Below are 11,010 nucleotides of genomic sequence, written 5' to 3'. Positions count from 1 at the left end.
CTTGGGTTATTATTACTGTGTTTTGTTTGATCAACAGTAGGCACATAAAATGTAATTTCTGAGTGGTCATATATCTTTCTAATAACTGAATATTGTTAGACTTGTTTCTATGCAACCAGATGCTGGTTTGAAAGAAAGTAATAAAAAGTGTCAGGCCTAAGGTATTGTCAATTTGTCAGTAATATTGACAGCTATCATTTCTTTCACACACATCCCTTGTTACAAAATATATCAATTTTCAGTTTCTCAGAAATGTTTGGTTAACACACATTGGCATGCAATTCCTGGTTTAAAAAAAAAGATTCTATGGGGCTCTTTCCATTCTTCTTTACAGTACTGGCTTTTGGAAACATAGAAACATAGCAAATTTATGACACAGAAGGAAGCCATTCGGCCCATCGTGTCTGTGCCAGTCGAAATAGAGCTACCCAGCCTAATCCCACTTTCCAGCAGTTGGTCCGTAGCCTTGTAGGTTATGACACTTCAAGTGTATATCCAAGTACTTTTTAAATCTGTGATGTGGAGATGCTGGTGATGGACTGGGGTTGACAAATGCAAGGAATCTTACAACACCAGGTTATAGTCCAACTGTTTTATTTGAAAATCACAAGCTTTCGGAGGCTTTCTCCTTCGTCAGGTGAGTGTGACTTTTTCAGTCTACAAGGAGGAACATTGGAAGGTATCTCTCCCTGAGCATTTTCTATCCCTGCCCTACATGACTTGACGTTTAATAGACATTGGACAGATGAATAGATTGAATTTAAAAATAAAATTAAAATATTGGGTGTTGCTGTACATTAGACTCACCTGATGAAGGAGAAAGCCTCCGAAAGCTTGTGATTTTCAAATAAAACAGTTGGACTATAACCTGGTGTTGTAAGATTCCTTGCATTTTTAAATCTGATGAGGGTTTCTGCTTCTACCACCCTTTCAGGCAGAGAGTTCCAGACCCCTACCACCCTTTGGTTAAAATTTTTTTCCTCAGCTCCCCTCTAATCCTTCTACTAATTACTTTAACTCTATGTCCCCTGGTTATTGACCTCTCTGCTAAGGGAAATAGATCCTTCCTGTCCACTATATCTAGGCCCCTCATAATATTATGGACCTTAATTAAATCACCCCTCAGCCTCCTCTGTTCCAAAGAAAACAACCCAACCTATCCAATCTTTCCTTATAGCTAAAATTCTCCAGTCCTGGCAACATCCTCATAAATCTCCTCTGCACCCTCTCCAGTGCAATCACATCTTTCCTGTAATGTGGTGACCAGAACTGTACACAGTACTCAAGCTGTGGCCTAACTAATGTTTTATACATTTCGAGCATAACCTCCCTGCTTTTATATTCTGTGCCTCGGCTAATAAAGGAAAGTATCCCGTATGCCTTCTTAACCACCTTATCCATCTGTCCTGCTACCTTCAGGGATCTGTGGACATGCACTCCAAGGTCCCTCTCTTCCTCTATACTTCTCAGTATCCTCCCATTTATTGTGTAAGGTAAGTATAAGCAGATAAGTGCAAGCTGTTTTACTTATAATCCCAAGTTTCTTGCTCTGCTGCATGCCAATGACATATGTCCCCAATATACTACAGGGTTTTTTGTAGTATAAATTACCAGTTGATCTTACCATCAGAGAAATTGAAATCCTTCTTTGGAGAGAGGTTTCCAGGGATGCTTCCAATGGCTGAATGCCGGTAGTGGGATAGCTGAATAGCTCCCACTGATGGCACTTGCCATCAGATCCATCTTGAGTCTGGTCCTACGTGATTTAACGCTGTTGCAATACATATCCCTTTCTCCCAACATTGGTCGCATCACTGAGGCAGATTTGATCCAGCACCAGGACATCTCTATGGATTCAGTCCTTTTTCAGTCTACAAGGAGGAACATTGGAAGGTATCTCTCCCTGAGCATTTTCTATCCCTGCCCTACATGACTTGACTGTTAATAGACATTGGACAGATGAATAGATTGAATTTAAAAATAAAATTAAAATATTGGGTGTTGCTGTACATTAGACATCCACCCACTATGACAGTGGAAAACTTATAAATAATTTTTCAGTTATGCGGTGAGGCCTTTTCTCAAATCACACATGTATGGCCTTTTTTAAGGAACAATTCAAGCCACTTTGAGATGTAGCTTTGATTCAGAGCTCATGTCAAGAGTGGGGTTCAAACTCGGGTCATTTAGTTGAGGGTTCAGTGCGTCTCATGCTGAAACCACCATACTCACCCTGGGTTTTATAAGGTGATGTATTAGTGAACTACAGCAGCACAGAACATTATTAGTAGGAATATCACAACTTTTGTATCATGATTAGAAAGCTTTCTGCTGTGCTTTTAGTGCATATCCATTCATTAAGTTTCTGCTGACTCTAATATTGATTTCAAACTAAAATAGTGCCATGTGTAATTTTATGTGATTTTCTCCATCTGCTTATATTCTATCATCATATCACAAAAGATTCAGTTAATCAATTTATAATTAAGACTAGATTTTTCTTGTTTGTTTCATTGACCTGAAAGCTATGTCAAACATTTTCAAGATCTGTACTTTTTAAAGCAGTACTTTCAAACCATGTGTCTTAAACTAAAGAGCAATGTAATTCAATGAAGTGATTTATCTCACTGCTTGTGATTGCCCCTGGCTGCATTCTTTCATCATCTGCCAACATTGGATCATTCTTGTCTTCCAGCACTGGATCGCATCCATTGGCTTATCTTGTCACCCTCAGGTATCAGGTGGTACACAGCAGGTTCTCTTCCTCCCCCACTGTCTCCAGATACGCCTGCTGGAAGTAAAAAAAAATAATAATTACCAAAATTGAGCAAAAAAAGTAAAGAAATTAAATAGAAACAGCAAAACTAAAATGAGACAGAGACAAGCACAAACAAAAAGGCAGAGAAACTGGGAAAGTAGAAAGGGAAATGAAATTGATGAAGGTTGGAATTAAAACATTGGGTTCGATTTTCGCACCCCCGAGCGGGTGTGTTCGTGGTGGGTGTCTGCGAAAATCGGGGATTTCCGGGGCGGGTCCAGAGCCCGGCTCCAACCCGCCCACTTCCGGGTTCCCCAGTGACGCACTCACACACGGGCGCAGTCCCCGCATGTGCGACTCCCGCCGGCAATTAAAGCCAGCAGGATGCCACTTGAATTAATTAACCAGGTACTTCAGGTCGTTTACAGACCTGATATTTTAGGACGGGTGGGATTTTCAGATCAACTGGGACTGTTTCCCGTACTGGGGGAAGCACTCCCAGTTGAAATGGACGTGTTGTAGCCATCAGCCTGTGGCAGCTGCAAAGGTCCATTTGACAGGTGGGGGGGGAGACCCTCACTCATTGCAGGAGGCCACTCTGTCACTTTGGACAAAGTTTGGCCTCCACCACTGTCCTCCTAACAATAAAATTCACCAACTTGCACACTTACCCCGGTGTCCAGACACATTTAACTACCTTGTGGACCCCCTCAAATGTTCATCTTCCGGATGGGGTCCGTCGTAGCTGCAGTCATGACCTACTCGGAGGATGAACAGCATCACCAGCCTCGCCGGCCCCGCCGTCCACCTCTGAGCTCCACAACACAGTGCTGTGACACATCCACCTGCACAGCAGGAGGGAGGGCAATGGCAGAGAGAGATGCATCACAGAAGGCACTACCCTCACCACAGCTTCCTGGACCTCTCTGAGCAGCAGTGCACATGGAGGCTCAGAGTCACTCGACATGTAGTCGTGGACATCTGCAGCCTCCTTCATGCCGAGCTGCTCTCAGCTGGCCCGAGCACCATCTTCTTACCTGTCGCTGTCAAAGTCACCACTGCCCTCAACAACTTCTCCTTCGCATCCTTCCAGGGTGCCATCGGGGACATCGCCGACGTCTCTCAGTCGTCTGCACAAAAGAGCCCTGCAAATACACCTACACCCACTCTGCAGTGACACAATGGGTGACATGAGTTGTGGGTCTTCATAGTGATCCTCAGGAAAGGGCATTATTACACAAACCAGACAAGATTCACAAAGACATGGTAGTAGAGGTGACAATATAATATGTAATGTGAGTTGATCAGAAATTAAATATAAATAAAAACCATGACAAACCCTCAAACACCCTTGTGCATCCCCTTCATGCTCACGACACGTTTGCCTTATGCTTCCTACTGCACATATGTGATGCATGCCCTGTGGCTGCAGCACAGGGAGTGGCAGGTTTGGTGAGGCTGACAGTGAAAGAGATGCATGAGAAGGTGAGTATGAGATAGAGCCATGAGATTGTATGAGGATTGGGTTGAGTGGTAGTGGCGGGATGAGTACTGGCGAGGTGAGTAAGTGCAGGTAAGATGAGGATGAGCTTTGAGCGGGTGTGAGGAGTGACGTGACAGAGTAGTGTTGGCAGTGCAGAAGGAGATGTATGGTGAGGGCAGTGATGTGGCAGACGGAGTGTAGGGGAATGAGTAAGTGTACTCACTTCGGCTGACCTACTTAGGTCATTGAAGCGCCTCCTGCATCGTATGCAGGTGCGCAATATGTTGGTGGTGCAGGTGACCTCCTCTGCCACCTTGAGCCAGGCCTTCTTGGTGGCAGAGGCAGGCCACTTCCTCCCGCCCGCCGGGGGCTGATCTCTGTCCTCCCCCTCCTCTTCACCCCATCCAATAAGACCTGGAGTGAGACATCATTAAACCTGGGAGCAGCCCATGCTGCTCCATGCTGTAATTTTTCCTATTTTCTGCAGCATCAGTCAGTGGAGGATTGCTCCTTTAAATAGGGCTCCTCCAGCTGACAGGCTATGCTGCGCATGCGCAGTCCGCCCGCTGCGCAGCTTTCCAGCACGAAACCCGGAAGCAAAGGTAAGTACCTTCAACCAAGCTGCGATTGCGTGCGGAGCACCCTGGTTTCACTGGGCGTGTTACCCACGCGCCCAGTCGACCCCCCCACTGCCAACCCGCCGCCCTCCTAATATCGGGCCCATTTAGTGGAATTTTGCTGGGTGGGATTGGGTTCTGTTTTATCCTCATACTGAGTGTTGTTATGGAAATGAAGTCAATTGTAAATAACTTTATTTCCGTACAGAGACAGGCTGAATTAAGATATTGAGCAATTCACAAGGATAAGCATGTGTAAGAGGGTAAGGGAATGATTGTGTGTGTATGTGCACACGTGCACGAAGGAGAAAGGAAATTACCAATCTGTTTTTCTCTTCTATTTATCTCAGTGTAAAATACCAGCAATTATATCTCCCAGTGTCCATTGTGTTTGGTGGTGCACGTGGAAATCTATGCATCTTTTGCAGTCTAATGGAAAAACAAGCACTATCAACTATTGTCAACATGTTGTGCACATTCATGCATGAGGACACACTTGCATAAGCATATAAAAGCTCTCCAAGCATTCAACATTTCTTCCAGGGTGCTGCTCAAATTCCTCATCTGCACTACTGGCAACAATTGAACAAACAAAACCTTCAAATTAAAATGTGTACACAAATAAAATACCCGGTACCATCAATGCATTAAACTTCTCACTTTCTACAGATTTATACATGTGAACAAAGGCAGAAAGAAATATGGAAAATAATAAGTTTTTCATGAATGTATTCCCTTAAGTGCAGATTCAAATTAGAAGATAGATCATTGATTAATTTGTGGAACAAGTAGTACGGTACAATACTTTCCAAAGAATCCATGCAGTTTTACACATTAAACATTTTATTTGCTAAATCTTACAATATTCATAGGTTGGCAATATTTTCAGTTCTTAGATAGGAAATTAACAACTTTGTTTAACAACTTATTTTACTTGTCAGTATCTGTCTCAAGAAATTTGGGATGTTGCTAGTTCTTTTTTGTTTAAAATTCCACTTGCTCTTTAAAGAAATTTTGGTCCACTTTCTCCCTTGTTCTAACTTGTTATGTGGAATAGTTGAGTATTTATTGCACTCATGTAAAAAATCCAGGTTTCTTTACCAGTGCTGAAAAATGAATATGAAAAGAATATTTAAAGAACCGCTCTACAGGTCTGCTTACTTTAGCAACTTCTTGGATGTCTGCAACCTCTTTGCTGGAAATAGGAGATAGAGAGTGAATCCTTGGTGTAGCACACAAGCTGTCACTCTGTCAGGGCAATGGGAGATTTGGACTCTTTTACTCTGTTTTGCTTCTGTCACTTTGTATGGCATCTTTTGTAATTGATAAAAGGGATAAGTAGCTCTAGCAGTAAATTACAGAGAAATTTCACTCACACCAAGAGGTTAAAAACCTTGACCTCATGTGGTATTAAGCGAACTCTTCTTTGCCTAGAGAATGATGTGAAGATGCCGGTGATGGACTGGGGTGCACAAATGTAAGGAATCTTACAACACCAGGTTATAGTCCAACAGTTTTATTTGGACTGTTGGTCTATAACCTGGTGTTGTAAGATTCCTTACATTTGCCTAGAGAAGGAAAAGGAGAAGGATTGGAGGACAGAGATCAGAAGCTGGGGCAGAAAAATCAAAAATAAGGACTATGTGGTGGAAATTGGAGATCAGGAGGTGGATGTGGGAAGGAATTAGTGACCTGAGGCCAGCAAAGGTGAAATGATCTTAGATTAGAGTCCAGGGAGCAGTGAATGAATTAGGCGGAGAGGAAGAGGAATTCGAGACAGAGACTTGAAAGTGGGAAAGGAACAAGATTAATTTTGCTTTTTAATGAGTTGGGCTTTTGATGAAACTCTCCAATTATGCAAAGATTAAATGTTGATAAAATGAGAGATTCTCAATCTTGGATAATTTAATAATTCATATTTTAATCATTTTTGCAGATGCCTAGTAAGTTCGCCCTTCTGAATATTTAAAAGTGCATCATGAGTGAGATTGAAGAATCAAGTGGGCCAGATTTAGATTACAATATATATATACTGTACTGCTTAGGTTTGAATAGATTTGGATAAGTGGTTAGCTTTAAAGCTTGGAATATTTTTCATTTACATTCTCCAAAAACGGCAGGAGTTTTCTCCTTGTCCTAGTGGGTCCTGTGAAATCACATGACTGATTTGGAGGAAGTGATGTCATAAATTTGTTGTTACCTTGGCTGTTTGCAGCACCTATAAAAAGGAAGTCAGTGTACCTGTTAGTTCATTTTTCCAGTAATGTGTCATTATATTTGACACATTCAAGTTAAGTCATGAAACAACCAGACCTGGCTTTCAATACGTATATTATTTTTTTCAAAGGATTCATTCTATAAACCACTATTGTGCTTTTCAGGAAAAAAAGGACTGAAATATTCAAAGAATGTTGAATATAGAGACTACAAGGGTTAAATTGGTTAACCCCCGAAAATGGGCGTTGGGATCGCGGTGTCCGATTAACCCACGCCCGGTCGTTGAGATGCAGACAGCACTTAATATCTGTGTTACCTGCGCTGCTGAGTGGCTGCACACACCAGCAAGGGGCCCAGATATCGGGAGTAGCTAGCACCACTTAAAGGCAGCTTCCACCTCTTAAAGGGGAGGTGCACAGTGGCTGCAGGAAGTAGTGGAAGTCAATTGTGAAGTGAATCTGTGCTGCAATATAGAGCAGCATGGTGATGATGGAAACTCTGGAATTTTTAATGAGCAACAACTTAGCTGCTCAAAATTTGTGGGACGCTGACATTTGCAAAATATAAGATACGGGTCCACACGGAGATCAGAAATCGCACATGTTAAACACAAATGCAGGTCCTGTCCTTATGTTTAAAAACTGTTGATTTATTTTAAAACATTGAATAAAGGTTGCTCACAACTACATCCCACATCCTCCAACCTGCACGCCAGACCTCACCAATCTGCTGATCTGAGTTTGTACCAGGCCTGTGAGAGAGCGTGCACCAAGGTTCTCTGATGATGCACTAGAGGCCTTAGTGCAAGAGGTGGACAGAAGGAGAGGCATCCTATATCCGCATGGGGGCAAGAGGCCCTCCAGACATTTGCTCCCGAGGCAGTGGGAGGCAGTAGGGGATAAGGTCAATGCCAGGAGCATAGCGCCAAGAACATGGATGCAGTGCAGAAAGAAGTTCAATGATTTGACATGAGTGGTCAAGGTGTGAGTTCAACTTTCAAGTTGCAAATCCTACCAATTGCACCACTAGCCGCATCCACTGCTCCACGCACTACACCTCCCATCATGCACCTACCAATAAACTCTTTCAATCCATACTCAACTCTTTCCATCAGATGCTTCCTCTTACCCTTACACATTACCACTGTTGCAAGCCACAACTCACAACTCATTTGTGGGATACCCACAACTCACAGCTTTCAACTATGACAGCCACATCACCCAAACATCTTGCAGGTCACTCATCAACACATGTCCCACTTTCTTGCAGGAGAAGGTGGTGCATAACAGGAGGCAGCAAGTGGCAGTTGCTCCATGGAACATGAACTTTCTGTCCTCTCTCAGGATGACAGCATTCCTGTCCCACCCCTGCCACTCCGTCAGTGCCCTTGCTATTGCCTGTCAGCCCACTCCCTGTAGAGTATTGAAACTTTATTATTGGAACATAGGAACAGAAGTAGACCATTTAGCCCCTCGAGCCTGTACCGCCATTCAATGAGATAATGGCTGATCTGTGACCTAACTCCATTTACCCGCCTTAGCCCCATATCCCTTAATACCTTTGGTTAACAAAAATCTATCAATCTCAGATTTAAAATTAACATTTGAGCTAGCATCAACTGCCGTTTGCGGAAGAGAGTTGCAAACTTCTACCACCCTTTGCATGTAGGAGTGTTTCCTAACTTCACTCCTGAAAGTCCTGGCTTTAATTTTTAGGCTATGTCCCCTAGTCCTAGTATTCAAATACAGGAGACCTCCAAAACCAGGTACAAATGCATCAGCAGCCAGAAGCAATAATCCAGCAACTAACCTGTAACTTCTGCATGATCTCTTTAAATAGTGCTGGTGAGGGGTCCTCCATGTCATTTAAGACCTGTTCAGCTGTGCAAGGTTAAAACAGTACTTTGGCTGGAGTGTGGAGTTCCAATATAGCAACGGTCTCTTTAAATCAGCGTTGCACACTGATCTACATCATAATCTCCCTACTTTACATGCTGCTGGCGATTGTTAAGTGCACGTGCGCAAACGCCTCTACCGAGACAGCATCCTGCGCACATCACGCCAGAAGTGTGCGCGCGCATCTCGGAGGCCATTTTTGGGGCTTAGAAATCCGCGTAGCGCCTACACAATGGGTGCTACAGAGCCCAATTTAGCTCCCTACTTATCTTAAAAGTTATAGTCAGTAAACAAATTATTATGCCTTTGTCAAACCCCACAAAAGGGTTTAAGGATTGTAAAGGATGTCACAGCCCATTCTCAGTGACAGGTGGGTATGATTTATGTATAAAATGTTTACCTGCAGATCGCAATGTAAAAAACTGTCATCCTTGCCAAAGATTTTCAAGGCACACCCAAACAGATAGGGCACCCTGCCTTTCAGACATCCAAAGAAACAAAGAAAATTCAAAAAAATAAGAGGAGCATTCTATCAAATGACACTTTTACAATGCAGAGAATACATACTTAGCTAACAAGAACTCCTCTGAGACTATATGTGCTTGCAAAATGCACATGTAATAGCTGAAAGCAAACCTTCTAGTCGTTTTTTTTTTAAAAAAACTAACCCAGGAGACATTCTGTAGGCACTGAGTTGAAAATTGCCCCATTGTAATTTGTGCTGTCAATGCAAGTGCCATCTTCTCCCAATGTTATATAGGCCCAGAAATTGCTTGGAGAAGAATGGTGAGCTCAACAGCGCTTGCCGTTGTTAGTGGTGAAATCCGGTGTTCACACATGTGCAATGATCTTCCTACTCCTGGTTCGCTGGCGATATGACAGTTTCAAATTAGAGGGATATCACCGGCTGGAATCAGTAGAAACAATGGACCGACGCCAACTTGCTCACCTGCCCAGCTGGAAAGTAACTAATATCGCCACAAAACAGGTATGCTTAAAAATACTAGGTCTAATCTTAATGACTGCCAAACAACTAAAAATTAACTTTTAAAAATGTGGAGTCTCATTATTCCTTATGTTAATAGTTTTTGGTCATTAATCTCTTTTTTTCGCTGTTGTAACTGTTTTTACAAATGATTTTAGTGTTGTACCTTTCACTGCCTGGATTTTATGTTCCAGCTTGTAGTAACTGCTCGCAGCTTGTCAAAGATACTGCAATCTAATTGTTCGAGGGGAAAGAGCGATCCTCTCGCTTCTCTCAGGGTCCTAGCTTCGCTGAAGTGAACGCTGGGCTCTTCTCCGCTTCCTATTAGAGGAAATGCACCCAGTAAACACCAAGGTAAGTTATTGGGTTTGTGTAAATCTATGGAGCGGCGAGCACTGTTGGTTCGCCACTCGGAGAAATTTCTGGGCAAAATTCAGCACCGAAATGCTGTTTCCCACTTCAACTGTTGACTCCGAAGTGATACCAACGTCACCACCTCTGCTAAAATAATTGGTGCAAATGCTACTTCCAGTTCCATGTTGGTGCCCGCTGTGACTATACCACAGCTGATTCTGTTCTGAGCACTGAACCAACCATAAACCCCTCCCAGAAAGCATTGGCGACTGCTTCGCTGGCTTCACACTCTTCACTGCCACTTCTGAGATTTCCCGTTAGAAGTGACAGGAGGTGTACAATTCATGTACCCATTTATGGGTGGGTGTATTGTAATAATATGCAAATGATGGAATTTCTTCATCCGATGTATTTTCCCGTCACTGGCATCCAGTGTTTCTAAGCATGGCAGAGAGGGAATTAAAAAATTAAAGGGCCAAAAACCTAATGCAATCGATCATTATGATCAATTGCATATGCTAAGGTTTGTTCAAAATATATATATATATTTTAAAGTACATCAGACAGCACAGAGACCTTTGGCCATATCATGTGGCAGCCATTCTTCTTAGCCCCAGGCAAATTCCCTGATGGATGCCCAGGAACATACCTAAAATATGCAAAGTTGTCTGACCGTAGAAATCGGGGCCATCCCTGTGGCT

This window comes from Heptranchias perlo, chromosome 19 (genome assembly GCF_035084215.1).
Source record: "Heptranchias perlo isolate sHepPer1 chromosome 19, sHepPer1.hap1, whole genome shotgun sequence".
NCBI lineage: Eukaryota > Metazoa > Chordata > Chondrichthyes > Hexanchiformes > Hexanchidae > Heptranchias > Heptranchias perlo.
This window is presented reverse-complemented; position numbering follows the sequence as displayed.